The 15437-nt window shown below is 43.3% G+C and overlaps 1 long non-coding RNA gene across 3 annotated transcripts in view; it reads right to left on the bottom strand.

Moving 5' to 3' along the window:
* The window catches only part of LOC134516662 (uncharacterized), a 37905-nt gene extending 29536 nt beyond the window's left edge, over window positions 1-8369 (bottom strand). For 2 of the 3 annotated variants that reach the window (XR_010071388.1, XR_010071390.1), the window contains exon 1: window positions 2317-2593. This is a non-coding gene — a long non-coding RNA (uncharacterized LOC134516662). Of the gene's footprint in view, window positions 1-2316; window positions 2594-8346 lie in introns of those variants that run through there. The other variant, XR_010071389.1, reaches the window with a different exon arrangement.
* Between the last annotated feature and the right edge of the window lie 7068 nt (window positions 8370-15437).

Raw genomic sequence — 15437 nt, 5'->3', positions numbered from 1 at the left:
CAGTGTGTGAAATGGATGGATTATAACGTACTTTCTTTCCACTGTTGCAAAGTCCTGATGCACGCACTCCTCCCCTTCATAACAACAGGCACTGGCAATTACGTACATCAGATTTCTGTTAAAAATGTCATACATATGTCTTCTGTCCCACTGTTTCCCTAATTTATCAGGTACTAACTTTGCTGCTTTCATAGTTCATTCCTAACCACTCTAATTAAACTTATTGATTGCTTCAGAGGAAGGATGTGTAGGGAATGGGAATGCTTTTTACCTTACTTCTACCCCCCAACTCTGTGAACAGCTGCTCCTCAGAAATAAACTTACCCTTTTAATTACTTGAATCAAATGTAGGTCAGCTATGGCCTGGAGATGTTAGTTAACTGTGTAACAGTGAATGCTTTGGGAATCTGTATTCATGGGATCACACAGTCGAGTGGGACAGGCTGGGAGGCTGTACAGAAGGAGCTAGCTCAGCGCAGGTATCTGGGCTACTGTAGATTTGTCGGAAGCTGCAGAACCTACCCAGGTATTTGGAGGTGCTCTGAGGACCAGCTTAGACTGGGCCATAATTTGTCACAGGTAGACAGGAGGACGAGATGCACATACAAAGTATATTTTCCGGTCTCTTCTCCTCTTCCTTCTATCTTCTCAGGAAGTTCTCATGAACAGTTTTCCATGTGCATCACCATAAACATTGTCTCCTTGCATCTTCCTCCCAGCCAAAGTCCCATCCCCTGGGAATACATCCAGAGCCTCTCTGCCACCTGCATCATGGCTGCACCTCAGCTTTGCTCCCCCCCGCAGCTGCCAGCACTCTCCCGAAACATGGGTCAGAGCAGGTGGGCTGTCCTGGCATGGCAGAGCTGGGCCACAGAGTTGGACAGCATGCGGGGAGCCAGCACGGCCCCTCCGTCCTAATTGTATATTACTAAAATACACGGTGACAAGACATACGAGTACTTTGAGAGGGGAATCGTTACAAGTGGGGAAAAAGAATAGCCGAAGCTGGGAAGTAGAGAGAAGAAAAACCTTTCACTTGGAAATGTAAAGTCCAAAGCAGAAATAATGTATTTCAATGATCATATATCCCAGTTTAAAGCTAATGTATCCTCCTTGAAAAAGTTGCGGCTTAACGCCGAGTGATATTATTTCATATTCTTTGACATAATAGAATACATATATTTATGTAGGGCTGTAAAACTGTATTATTTTTAAAAGTTATTTCATTGAAGTGGTTGACCTTTTTATGTTTCATGGGTACATTTCTTATACAGTAATAGAAAAACTGACTGTAAACCATTTTATGTTAAAGTACCTGCTCATTTAAATATTATAACCTGGATGATTAAATAGAGACCACTGTGCAATATTTGAGGTTGCCGAGATAAAGAAATGGTCCATAACAACAACAAAAAAAAGACTGTGAACCTTTTACTTAGAATTCTCCTCTTATTTGTTTGCACTTAAATTTGATTTTCTTGTTTTTAATTTTATACTACTGGGTTTTAAAATGTTCAGCAATTATCTGATTTGTAGCTACAACTGCAGCATGTTTACTTGTAAAATGTCTTTCAAATTAAGATCATTATTCGTCCTTTTAGATTTTCCCTTAACTTTGCAGCTGAACATTTGCAGCTCAACAAGAAGCAGCAGTATTTTTTACATTCCAAATGGCTCTAATGCCAAAGCATTTTGCTGATTTAACGGCTGGTTTTGCAGGATAGAAAAATACTAATAATTCTCAGCAAGCAGAAAATCAACAGCTATCATTTTTCAAATGGGATTTCTATAGCTCTGTCAAGTGTCCCATATTGTACAAAGGAAAGGCAATTCAATACAGCATTTGATTTTGCCTCCAGAGATGAGCGCTTGATACACCTTTTTCTGGAACCCAAAATGCCAAATAATGCAGAGCCTTAAGGTGGTTGAGAGCCTTAAACACAGGACTTAAGAGTCGGGAGTGCATGAATAACATGGGCCCAAATATTCAATAACATATTCAATGCTTAAGAGCTACTGCTGCCTTTAGATGCCTGCCATCAATGTCTCAGCTATATCTGTGCTCGTATTTCTAGTGCTGAAAACCTCCTCAGAAGCCCTAAGCAGACTGAGCAGCTCACCCACGCTGTAATCCAACAGATAACTTCACCTCTGGAAGCAGAAGTGCCTCGCAACAAACACAACCGAAGCAGAAGTGCCTGGCAACAAACGCAACCGGTGCGCACTGCGCCCATCCCGGCAGTCTGGATACTGGCACTGCAGCAGAGCTGGGTGCCTAGCTGTCAGGTTACGCTATCCTGAGCACAAACCACTCACCTTTACCCTTTTCCATACACGCGGGCTCTGACATCTGGGCTGGTTGGTTGCAAGTCTCTTCTTTCCTTGCCCACGAGCAGAAAAACAGGCTTATGCCCAAAATTTCAGGACAGCCAATGCAGTGGAAAATTTCGGTGAAACTAGATGACTACATTTTCCTGCCTCGGCCAGTTGAGCGGTTTCCTGACCTACATCCTCCACACTCTATTTCCTCCCTGTTTGGCTTTGGCAGTTGCTTGGATAACCGCTTTGGGAAGAGGTTGGGAAGAGGACCGCCTGCTGTCCGCACTGCGGCTGGGGTGCTGTGCACACGCGTGATGGCACAGCCGCTCCGGGTGCGAGAGCAGCATGGTCCTTAGGTACGTGTGTGCTGGGAGTCCCAGGCCGCCAGCTGCAAAGCCTTTTTGCAAGTGCAGTTTCCTTGCTCTTTGCAGCGTGGCAGCGAGCTGACAGCTAGCTTGGCTGTACCCGCACGTGCTGCTGCTGCACCCCTGGATGGCAGTGTACACATTGGCGCAGGGAGAGGGACATGGCACCGGCATGGCGCACATCTGTACCACAGCTGTAAGCACGAAAGTGGGAGCTCTTGAGCGTGAGCTAGCTCTGAGCACATCTGCATGCACAGAGGACATTTTGTAATCCACAGCAAAAGGCAACTGTTAGGTAAAATAATTTAAACGCAAATTCGCAGAATCTTAATTTTTCACTCAAGCTTACTTCTGGGTGCTCGGGGTGTCATTGACATTCATTGCACACAGCAGCCGCCGGGGCTACTCCGAAAGCAGCACGGGGCGCAGGATGCGGCTGTGCACGTTACCGGCATTTCAATGGGGTTGGAGCCCTCATGCCAGAGCCAAAAGGGATCGCGCAGGCAGTTTTCAATACCTGAATAACTGCTCCATTCAACGCCTCCTGTGACTGGTTAATTCCCAGGGGAAGCTGCAAAGTTTCAGTGAGCTCAATACTATAATAGTTTTGGTTTAGAGAAAGATAATTGTGAATCCTCCCTGCCTTTTCCTGAAGCAAAACTAATTTGGAAAGGGGATTGCTATTGAAGAACCATGGAAACGCTCAGCCAGGTCTCAGCCTATGTCTGCACTCCCCAGTGACCTGCACTGCTGTGGTGGCAGCTCAGACCTGCCAGCTCAGCCTCCCCAAACAGGTAAAATGAGGGATGGGCTGCTCTACAGCACGCCTGTGTCGCACCTGCCCCCGCGATCTGGAAAGCAGTCAGGACTGATGACCATGACCCACACTCCTTTCCCAGTTCCCCTGGGTGGCTAGGGGGTGTTTTTGCATTTTCCTGGCACCCGTATCAGGTATCCTGCAGCCTTGACCTTTTTTTTCAAAACCAACTGCATCTGCAACTGTTGTAAGTTTTTAAAAGGTCAAAGACAAGGCAGTGAATTCCCTGGAGACTGGCAGTGGGGGTCCTTGCACAACATTGAAATGCAACGACTCTTCAGAAGGAACAAGAGTGATGGCCTGAAGAACAATACATGGGAGACCACACTATGTGTTGCCGTTTCTGCGCTTCACAGGACAGCTGGAGAGGCCAGGAAAGCTCCCATACACCAAACGTGGACATGGCGGAGCGGAATAAAGAAGGACAGGCAAAGGCAAGATGGTACCAGGCGCTGCAACTGAGGGCAAGAAACCTGAGGTGTTGGAAGGATTCCTTTGGTTTAGCACCTCAGGAAATACCGGCTGGTGTCAGGTTTGGTACAAAAGGAAGAAGGAAGCTTATTCGGGGAAAATGCTGTACATTTATTTACATCCACAGAGAATCTATGAGCAGACTCCACACTAACTTGCCCAGAAGGTCTCCTATAGCCGTGGGACACCTCACCAGCCAGCTGCCTTCACTCTGGCTACCAAGCATTTGTCTTGCCTATTCCAGAAACAAAAGCAATGGAATGCTTGGCGCAATCAGACATACTCCGAAAAATAACAACTCTGCTTTTAAATAGTGTTCCTAGTGTAGACTGATGAAATGATATGTATCCCCCCCCCACCTTCTGACATCCATCCATTGGCTTGACAAAGCAGGTAGTCACACACACTCCACATGAATGCACCCGTGGCCAGGTTGCCTTGGAAACCTTCACTGCTACCTAATATTGTTATAATTGTCAAGAAAATATAGGTTTTCTCCAATGATTCGCAGCATGCTTCCATTTTACATAAAAGCAAGCTTTCCATCTGCAGTTTTCTGAAGGTTTCTTTGCTTTCTCCGAAGAAATTTTAGAGACGTTTTCTCCCCAGAAAAATTAAACTGTTGTTTAAATGTTAGAAACGCTGTTGTATCAGTACAGGGGCCGTACAGCAATTCCAGCTTCCTCATGCCTGTCAAGAGGGATTTCTAACATTCAGAAAAAGGAGCCCTGCAGTCCTCTCAACTGCATTTTATTCTGTGCACAGCTCTGAGGCTATAATTCAACTACGACAGAATAGGTCAGCCCAAGTGCCCCCACACAACCTTGCTCAGGCTGCACGCTCTCCACACCACCATCTACCTCTCACTGATGTATCCAGCACAACTGGTAGAAACCCTGAGCAGCTTTTACTGTATGAACATTTCCAGCGTGTACCAGCACTGGTTTTTTTAAATGCAAAAGCATTGACGTGTATTTTATCAAAAGAAAAACGTTCAAAACAATTCATTTCAACATTTTTAAAATTACATCTGCATGGGTTTTTTTTGGAGGACGTGCTTTTAGCAATATGTGTGCTTTAATCAAATGCAATTAAGTGTCTCAATGCAAGGCTACCTGATGGTTTTTCCCATCTATCTGCACCAAGTCAGTAGAGTTTAGGAGATGCAGCGGTTACCTTAACTTTATCCAAATGAGCTGAACACCTGTGTTTCCAAAATGAACGTGAAGACTAATTTCTAAATGCTCAGCATGCACATTTAGAGTTGTATTTTTCAAAAGGTCTCAGGGCTCTTGAGCAGAGGCGGTATAGATGCTAGGTTTTGAAAAGAGCCAACAGCTCTGAGTCAGATACTCAGATTCCGGCATTTCCACTCTTCAAAACACATGGGTATTTGACTTCCAGATCAGCACTGGCAAATTTGGCAAGTCTGCTTTGAAAACCTTGGTTTTGATCAAGTAGATCTGCTGCAGAAGAAAATGAGCTAAACTAGTGGATCTGTGTTTCAGATTACGAGAAATTTAGCAAGAAAGACGATAAAATGAGAAAGGAACGGTTAATAACTCACTGGGTGCCACTCGGTACTCATCCTCTCTGAATGCCACACTATTTATTAAGGTGTCTACCTAATACTTCAAACCCAACATCAGATATCAATGTATGTGCTATTGCAAATTCATCTGCTCTCAAGTACAGTGAGCGCATTCAGGTTAAAATAAAAACAGTCTAAATGCACCATCATGTAAAACTTGTGTTATACCTAGCAAAACACCTCTTTGGTTCACCCTGCATTCCATTTTGATACGTCTCCAATGTTCCCAACTTTGCAAGCAGAAAAATAACAAGAAGGTAAAATGCCAGAGTGGAGAGCTCTCGGAAGAAACCAAGTTTATAAGACTGGAAATTAAACTCTCCTGTGGAGAAATAGGGCACTACCGCAAATGTTTTAGCAGGTTTTTTAGCCAGAAGGGCTCCTAAATTGAACCCTTCTTTAACACAGACCAACGAAAGTTGAACAAAAACCTAATGCTCCAACCCTACACAGGCTTTTCCTAAAAGCATCTGATCCAAGAGGACAGTCGCATTGCACTTCAAAGCATCTTGTACCAGATCTTATATCTGCAATTTTTAAGACTAGAGCAACACAATTCTGTTCACCGGGAAGGCTAGATCTGCTCTTTATGAATTTTACAAAAATTTTTTGAAATCTCTTGTACTGTGGAAAATCAGATGGTTTTACAGTAATCTCAGACACTATTCTTACATTCTTACTAATTTGAAGTACTGATGATCCGTCCTTGTAAAACGTGAAAGAAATTATGAGAGTTGGGACGTATTTTCTCCTGCTGAAAATGTCAGTGCTTGATTTATCAGTCAATTTCTCTTATACTGCTATGACTTTGCCTGGAGTTGCCGCATTGTTGTTCAGGGGCACGTAAATTTGTTTTCCTTCAACCCTTGCTCTGTGCTCATGCTCTTTACCTTTCTGATCAGAGCAAAATGCTGGGCAGATGATACACAGCAGAGGGAAAACATTCTGATGGACCAGCTGTTTCCTTAAACGATATTGTTTTAGGAAATATGCCAGTTTAGATAGAAGAGAAACTGTCTGGCATAGAATAAAATACTGAGTGTTTTATTATTGCCTTTTTTTTGGGTCTTGATTTCCTGTTTCATTCCCACTTTTATATGACAGCCCATCATTTTGAGTCCTGCACCTCATAATATACACAACGTATCTTTATTTATTGTTCTCCTTCAACCCACTAATCACATCAATGATTCCAATGTGGCTGTTTCACTAGCCTCCATCTAAAGTTGCATTCAGCAAACAAAAATAGCCAAACATCCACATTTCCAGTGAGATGGCACATGGGAAGCAGAGCTCTTGCCCCAACCTGTTGTAAACAGCTGGAGAAATGTCCTATTACACTCGCAAATACCATGACAGAGATTATAACTGCAAAAATATGAAGATGTAATGCACCCCCCTCCCCTTTTTTGTAGTAAATGCTATCAAACTGCTAACCTGGGCTGGCTGCACGCCGTAGTGATTTCAGCAGAAAAGCAGCGCCTGGCTGCAGGAGGTTCTGCAGGATGGGATGCAGAAGAAGGTTTGAAACTCAGCAGATGGCACAGACAGGCGCTGTGCCAGCCCAGGGGCACTACCTGGTGAGCCTATGGGAGCGCGTGCTGCATTCGTTATCGAGCTGGGAACAAGAGACATCTTTGTTTTATTCTCCTTTCTCTTCCCCTTTATGTGATTTTACTTTTAGCCACCAGACAACAGCAGTGCTCTTCTCTGGAGTGTGAAAGATTCAGCAACAAAAGGAGCCCAGGAAAAAAAAAAGAAGAGAGGAAAAAGAGGAAAAAAAAAAAAAGAAAAAGGAGGAATCTGTTGTTTTTCTGTAACAACTGGTCAGCTGAAACCCGCAACCTGTCGGCCTCCTGTGACTGCTAATAGCTCTGTTTACTCGGAGCCAGACCACAGTGGTGCTTTTGGACCACAAACTGGGCTGGCATCATGTAAGTGTGTAAAGAAGCCGTACTTATCATTGTCATGATTTTGTTGCTTTCCCCCAGACTTGTAAGAGTTGATAACAAGCAACTCAGAGACAGCACAGCTGGCCTGCGAGATGTCTCTGCATGAGCAAAGGAATGTCTCTGTTCAGAGAGCAAGCACAAGTTATTCTTCCCAATCTATAAATCAGCGCTGCGGTAATAGAAAAATAGCATTTGCCCTTGCACCTTCTCCCTTTGTTTCGGCTCAGGGCTTTGCCTTCCCATAAGTTCCATGGGGCAGATCTGGAGTAAGCACTCAGGGCAGTTTGGTTTGCATGGCAGAGAAGAGAGGTGGTGTTTTTTTTTTCCATCTGTACATTTGGGCTTTCCCAAGCTAGGGCTGAGCAGAGGGCTAGGCACTTATTCTACCAACCTGTCAGCCAACATGTAAGGCGCTACTCTCTGCACTCAGGTGGTCACAGAAAAATCTCTTGCGTGTACTTTGAAAATGAGGATTTCTTGGAAAACTATCAATAAGGAGACCCAGAATAAAAAATCCCTACAGATTTCTTGGCTGAGTTTGATGTGAATTTTACAGATGACACAACTGACATCCATTACCCCCAGGTTGAATATGTGGACAAAAAATAATTAAATCCTTTTTCCTTCCCATTGATGTGGTTCCATCAATGTAGCATTTTCCTCTCCTCTTTTTCTCCAGCCATAACGTAGGACACCAGCAAAACCACCCTCTACTCCAATACAGCTCAGCAAGAGTAAATGTTTTCTCTTGGGAAGGTTTGCAGCAAAGTAATAGAGAATTTCAGGGCGAGTCTAAGGTAAATTGACTCAAGCTGCCTCAGAGACACTTACCTAAATCACTCTTCTTATAGTGCAGGCACAACTATCCTTCATTTTCACAAGCACTAAAAAGAAAACAGAACCATTGAATTCATTTCTTCATAAATAAAGAGATGTTGGAAAGCAAACTCAAGTTAACCACTTGAAAAAATACTTTCTTAGCACTGTAATTCAACATAACAAGGAATGAAAGGAAAAGGAAAGAAAAAGGAAAAGAAAGATCTTATATTAAATTGCATTAGCCGATAATCTAATAATCAGTCGATTGAATTTCTTTGTGAATAACTCATGCCATATAATGGCAGCCCACATACAGTACCTTCATACTTGGTAGGAACTAGGTCTTTGCCCTCTCATTATAAAATAAAACATACGGTATTTTAATGTAAAGGATAATGTCAGGTTTGATAACGTGAGGCAGTTAGTAGCTACGTTTTAATACTGCAACAGCATCGTTCAGGTTTTCTCGCTTGATGAAAAGTAAATTCTTTTTGTCACACAAGGAAATATTCGTTGTTTCAAGACTTTTGTGAGAAAAATGGTACAGGCATTAAGTCAGAGGCATGAAAGATTATTCATGTTCAACTTTAAGATCAGGCACATCCAAAATATTCTCTTTCAATTTGCATTTCTTTTGATCCACTAGACTTCAGCTGAGACAAGAGAGGAAATTAAGTCAAAGACCGATTCCCTTCCAATTAAAATCTAATAGAGACAGGAGGATTAATCCTCTCCCCTGTTCTGTCCAGGCTGCACATCCTGCGGCTCCCAGGGGAAATGCTGCAGGGTGGCAAATGGCACCCACAGGCTTACAGGGAGAGGGTCTCCCCCATAGTTGCGGCTCCGATCATGCCTGCTGGATGCAGGTCACCAGTGATGAATTCCTCTGGAGCAGCACGGGATGCTCCCTGCCCTGGCATACAACCCACTCTTGCCCCAAATGCCCCCACGCACAGCAGTGGGGCATGGAAAAGTTATGCTGGAGCTCAGATATTGTGGGCTTCACCCTGAGCTTTTCTGAGGGGGGCATCAGGGAGGGGGAAGGGGACCTCTGCAACCATGTCCCTTTGGGTGCATCTGCCAGTGCCAGCAGGCTGTGGGGTAAGGGGCTCTGAGCCTTCCCTTCATCCCCCCCTCCAGCAACCAGGCTTGGTGCATCGTTTATTATCTGACTTAACTGATTTTGTGGGGTCGGTCTTGAAGATGGGGATGGTTTGTTGACAGGGACCTCTGTGCTGTGTATGACAAAGTGTATGCCACGGTCATCTTTTGCAAAAAACCTGTGGTCTTCTGCTAAAGCAAGAAGGGGTTAAGCTGTCTATGCAGCTGATACATGGTAGGATTTAAAACTGTCAGCAGTAAAACCCACATCATTCATATGTGTATGTGCATTAGGATTTAAATATGGAAGCCAAAAATGAAAATGCAGCTTACTGAAGAAAGGAAGAACACGTTTCCTAATATAGATCAATTTTCCCATTTCTGGAAGAAATTGGGAGAATTAGCAGCACCTGCAGAGGCAGAAAACAAGAACAGTAAAAGAATCATGGATAATTAATACTCCGAAGGCAAAGACATCTTTCATGGAAAAACATAATGGGCCAGAAATTCAGCTGCTGTACATTAGTTGATTTACATCAGCTGAGGAATGTGCTTCAGTATGATTTAACATTTTTCTTATGTTACCTGGGAGATAAACGATTCAAAATACAGAAAGAACTTAACATGCATTATCTGTCATCTCTTGTTGTTTAATATTTTCAGATGTTACTATTATTTAATGTAGTCATTACACAGTAAATTAAAATACAACAAAACATTAAATGCAGCAAAGCATTACTTAAGCATAATCTCTTAAAACCCAAGCAAATGAAGCAAATCAATTTTAAAGGTCATTAAGGGGAGCCGAAGCCGTAAGAATGAAATTACCAAATTATCTCAGGTTCCAGCTGCTCCTAGGACAGCTACTGGACAGGGCAGAGATAGCGGCAGCGTTTCCAATTTTGCTCTCACAGATCACCCTGAAACACTCCGCTGGGGTGAGAACATCCTATTATGTTCTTATTCTTTAGCTGGAACAGGATGTTTCTGGCCCTGGTTTTCCAAGGGTGTGCGTTTGCATGGTTGCACTGTGGCTGTCTGAAGCAGTTGAGCTGCTCGCCTGGTTTCAACCGAGTTGGAAGGGAAGGTAGAAATCTCAAAGATGAATCACAGCAAACTGAGAAAATTGGGGTTAAGTAGAAGGGTTCAGTGATCCCCCATGCCACGTGTCCTGCCAAAGAGCTGAGCAGCCGCTGGGCAGTTCACATCGAGCCTCAAAATACGCCGTCTCCTGCCTGGGCAACCATTAGCAGAGGGATGGAATAAGGGACGGGGAACTGAGGACGGGGAAAAAAGGAGGCAGTGGTGATGAGGAACAACTGGAGCAAGTGGGTGGAGGAGAGTGAGAGGTAATGGGGACCATCCCCTTCAGCATTGAGAAACGTTAACAGTTTTTTGCAAATACAGAAACTAATGGAGGGGTTTTGGGGAAAACACATCAAATTAACTTCAAACATTGTCCTTTATGGCATTTTCCTTAGCAGGACAACAGTCGAAAAGAGACACAGTTCATAGTGCTTGCAGGGGGAGAATAAAGAAGTTCTGTTTCCTCCTATTGTGTCTATTCATGAAAAAGGTTATCTTTTGCTTGGGTTATCCAGACTTTAGTGCTGGGATAACCGCTGGAGAGTTAGCATCCAGCCTTGCATTGCTTCCTTCAAGAGGAGTAATTGAACCACCCCATTGCAAAACAGGCACAGATTGGAAGCCCGGCACCCCACATCACAGAAGGCTTCTACAGCAAAGGAAAACGCTTAACATTAAAGAATGTAAAGTGCGCCACAGATAAATCTTACCAATAAGGGTAATATAATCCCTCTATAAAGGAATTCCCCGATGTGAAATACATAGCTGCCAAAAGGATTCATCTCGCTAAAAGGACTGTTATTTTTTTATTGACTAAATGGCTAAAATAAAGGATACGGGTGGTCTCTCCTCAAGCAGAGGATCATGAGCTATTGAACAAGGGCCATGTTCTGCCCTGTGATGTGGAAGCTTGACGCAGCTTCTTAAAGGAGGGATTGCTGCAGATTTATAAGGACCATCACTTGCCAGTTTCTTTTGCAAGCAAGCTTTGCCCTACTAATTGCTGCATTTACTGCTGCTCCCATAAGAAGCCAGCAAGGACTGTTTAGCCTTTCTTTAGAAGTCTGTGCTTTATAGCAACTTCATTAAGAGAATGCATAACCTGAAATTTTCCCATCCGGCTCAGGACCAAGCCCTTTTCCCTAGCTCCCTTTCATGGAAGAAGAGCCTCCTTCCAAAAAAAGGAGAGAACACACCTGAGGTGTACAGCCCAAGCTAGCAAGGTGGACACTGCCAAACACAATTCCATCAAATTCTGGGTAACAGGAGTGCGCTTGGCTGAGCTTTCAACATAAATCTCTTTTATTTCCTCCGTTGGCGTGGCGGCTGGGAGAGCGCTCTGATAAATAAAAAGTTCTGCTTTAGCTCAGTGAAATCAAGGACTAAAATCCTAATTTTACTGCTAGGACTGCAAACCAAATGTGTGGCTAATACCCCCTGGCTCCTGCCTGTGCATGCTGTTGCCAGCTGGCAGTCATTCACCAGGCTGTTCTGGCATCTTAAGGCCACCGCTCGTGACGCCCCTGTGGGTGTACCTCTCGCCTTGGTGAAGGAGGCCTAGAGCAATGGACCTCCTTGGACTAAGGCGCAGCCTTCGTGAACACTGCCATGATGGGCTCAAAAAAAATATTGCGCATACTTCATTGTGGTGAGAATCAGTAAGACGAAGGCTGGTGAAGAAAATGCATAGGAGAAAAACAGGATTGTGTCTTCACACGTAACAGGCGTGTAAGTCCAGCTTTCAAAGTGGCAATTCCCATGTGGTGCAAAAGAATCACCTTCTTTGATTTAAAGCTAAGATTAAAACATGGACCTTCAGTGGACAGAAAAAATTTGCTGATGCCTGGATCACATATGAAATTCTGCAGTGGCACTTTCTTCTAATACAGTAAGACCAGGATAGACCTTTTTTTTTTTTTTTTCCTGGGATCATACAGACACTTCCCAAGGCAGATGAGAGGGGCGCTACCTCTTCCTGCTGTACCTAACAGCCAGCGTGTTTGACAGCTGAAAATTTCTTCAAAGGGAGGAGAGAAAAAACTTTGAGTGCACCCGAAAAACTAAAATGACCTACAGGTGCTAAGCCCACCCGTGTAAGGCTCATGTATACAATAGATTACAATACATACACAATACATGTGCATATAGCAATACATTTAAAAACTATTTACTAAAATCAATGTAACCTAACAATTACATTTTCCTGCTTTCTGAGGTGAACTCTGAAGTTCCAGTTGAATCTAGGAAAGAGGGATGGAGGTCTGGCCTCAGATCTACCATAAAGAGTAGTGTCACTACCCTGAAGAGTAGTGTCAAAGGTTTTTGGGGCAGGCTAAACAGTTGCCACCTGCTCTCTTTCCCCATTAAGTGCACTAGAAAGTGATACAAACAGTGTCTGATACCGATGCAGATATTCATTATGGATTACAGCAGATTTTAAAAGCCTAGGAGCTACCTGGGATCTAATTCCCCCATAAAAAGCAGTGCCTGCTTTAGCCAGCAAGAAATACCAAATGCAAAAATAATTAGAGATAATGTAAAATAGCTTCGCTCTGTGAACAGCGGGAAAACATGCACTGCAAGTAGACCTGCCTGGCTAATTGATTTGAGGGGTTTGTTGGCAGTCTGAAAACCAAACACACCCAACAGGTAGGTTTTTGCATTCAATAGAGCTAATGTATCCTATTACCCAACAAGCTCCACTGGGTGGCTTCCCCAAAGTCTAATACAGCATGAATTTGGAAGCTCTTCCCTCAGCAGGGTATTTCTTTTCCATCTGGACACACCTAATTTCACATTATTCACGGGAGCACTTGTGAGACTTTTGGGTTGCATTCAGACAGTGGGTATAATTGTAATTAAGGGGGGACAGACATTCTCGTACATACACACAAATGTGGGAGAAGATGCCACCTTCATCTCGGGATCCAGACTGTATTTTTTATAGTCTTCACTGGCACCAGGAGACAAAACCGACCCACTATGTCGCCAGACAGTCACAGGTTTTAAGCTTGCATGCCCCACACTGCCAAGCAACATTTGGGCAAGAAAACTCTTCCCACCCACCCATACGAAGATATATCTCTTGCAGTAAGTGTTGAATTACCTTGAGAAAAGAATTATTCCAGCTCTAGCCTATTGTATCTACTTCGTAGCTCCTAAACAGGTTTGCATTCTCCTTGGAGGAATAAATGAAAGAGTTAGGTGAAGGGAAAAAACGGGTATCCATGTGTCTAAGCTTGCAACAAATCATTACTGGATAACAACCAGGTCCTTTTCCTTACCCAGCAGAGCAGCCGTGGGCACTGGCAGACAACAGCTGATTGTGTCAACACCTGTTGGGAAAATTTCCCAAATAATGTGCTACTCTGGTGATCTAGTGGTCAGAAGAAAGAAGAAAAAAAAATATAACCTTTTTCATAAATAGAGGCGATGAGGGGAAACAGGACTTCTTTATTCCCCCCCTGCAAGCCCTGTGAAACAGCCCTGTCTGTTTATTTATCAGGGTACAAATGGAGCTCCTTCCTAAACCAGCTGATCTCTGTGGTTATTACAGCATTTGTCATAACAGCAAGTTTTCATGGTGAGACAACGGTACCAGAGCTGTTGAGACAGTGAGTTATATAAACACAAAAATACAAAATGTCCTGACTTCCTCATTAGGAGGCAGTTGTCAGACAGTGACTGGTGTCCACCCGCTCTCTTCCAAGGTGCAAGCTTGCAAGAAAAAGTGACAAGAACTCCCTTTTGGGACAATTTCTGCTCAGAGCTGATGACATGTCACCAGTTCCGTAGCTACAACAGGGATTTTTCCAGAGAGAACGCAGACTTATATGAAGTTTTAGGGCAGTCATTCCTTTTCGCCTTGCTATACAAATTTCCAATGTCTAATGCAACCACAGTTTAATGTAAGGGTGAATTACCTTCTCCTTGGAACAAAAGAACTTGGGTCAAAAATCAATAGCCTGAATTGCTCTCGGCACCTCTGCTTTTAAGAGCGGTGTCACTTCTATCTCAATAAAACATAAACACATGCAAGTATTGTCTGCTTTGCTTTCTTAAACGTGAGGATCTTTGCAGAGAGACAGAAAGAGGTGTGCTTCACTTCTTAGAAACACGTGACATATTTATTCCTCATTTCCAGGCCTGAGAAAGAGCTTAAGCAGCTAATTCACAGAACTGAACCTTTACAGCACTGACACCTTGGTTCAAGACCATGGAAGAGCACAACCTCTGACCATGACTGAGGGCACAGCATAAAGCCACGTCTAAGAGGCAGAGTTTTTACAGGAGTAGGATAAAATTAACAGTTAGACATTAGCCTTTATGTATACAGAGTGTTTATTTCCCAAGTAGGTTCAAGGCCATGAAAAAGAAAAGATGTCTCTGTCCTCAGGAGGGCTGAAAAGAAAGGCTGAACAGTGGAAGAAAAAAGGCTGGTGACAAGGGATTTTGTGATGCTGCACAGATGCTGCAATTTTCTTCTTTGCCAGTGTGAAATGTCATGACACAAGCGGGAGCCACATTCAGCCATCAATACATATAAATCTCAGAAACTACCAACTTGCTTTTGAGAGCAGTTTTTTATATACAGTGCACCTCCAGCAGACTAAAAGACAAGCTCGATTCCAAACTAATGAGAAATGAGATGAAGTTAATACACTGTAAGCCTTAGCTAAATCTGTTTGTCCTATTTATTCATTGTCTTGTTGATCTGGAACCTTTAAATAAGAAATTTGACCTGTTCACAATTATTTCTTAATTAATCCTCCAAAGGTCTATGAATAATGAGACTAAAATAACAGCATCCGTTGTAGAAAGAAGGAATATAAATAGAGATTAAATATTTTGTCTGGAACAGGCACTTGTAGAACGAATATCCCCACTTCTTCTCCTTTAGCAAATGTGAAAAAAAT

Source organism: Chroicocephalus ridibundus, chromosome 5 (genome assembly GCF_963924245.1).
Source record: "Chroicocephalus ridibundus chromosome 5, bChrRid1.1, whole genome shotgun sequence".
NCBI classification, from domain to species: domain Eukaryota; kingdom Metazoa; phylum Chordata; class Aves; order Charadriiformes; family Laridae; genus Chroicocephalus; species Chroicocephalus ridibundus.
This window is presented reverse-complemented; position numbering and strand designations above follow the sequence as displayed.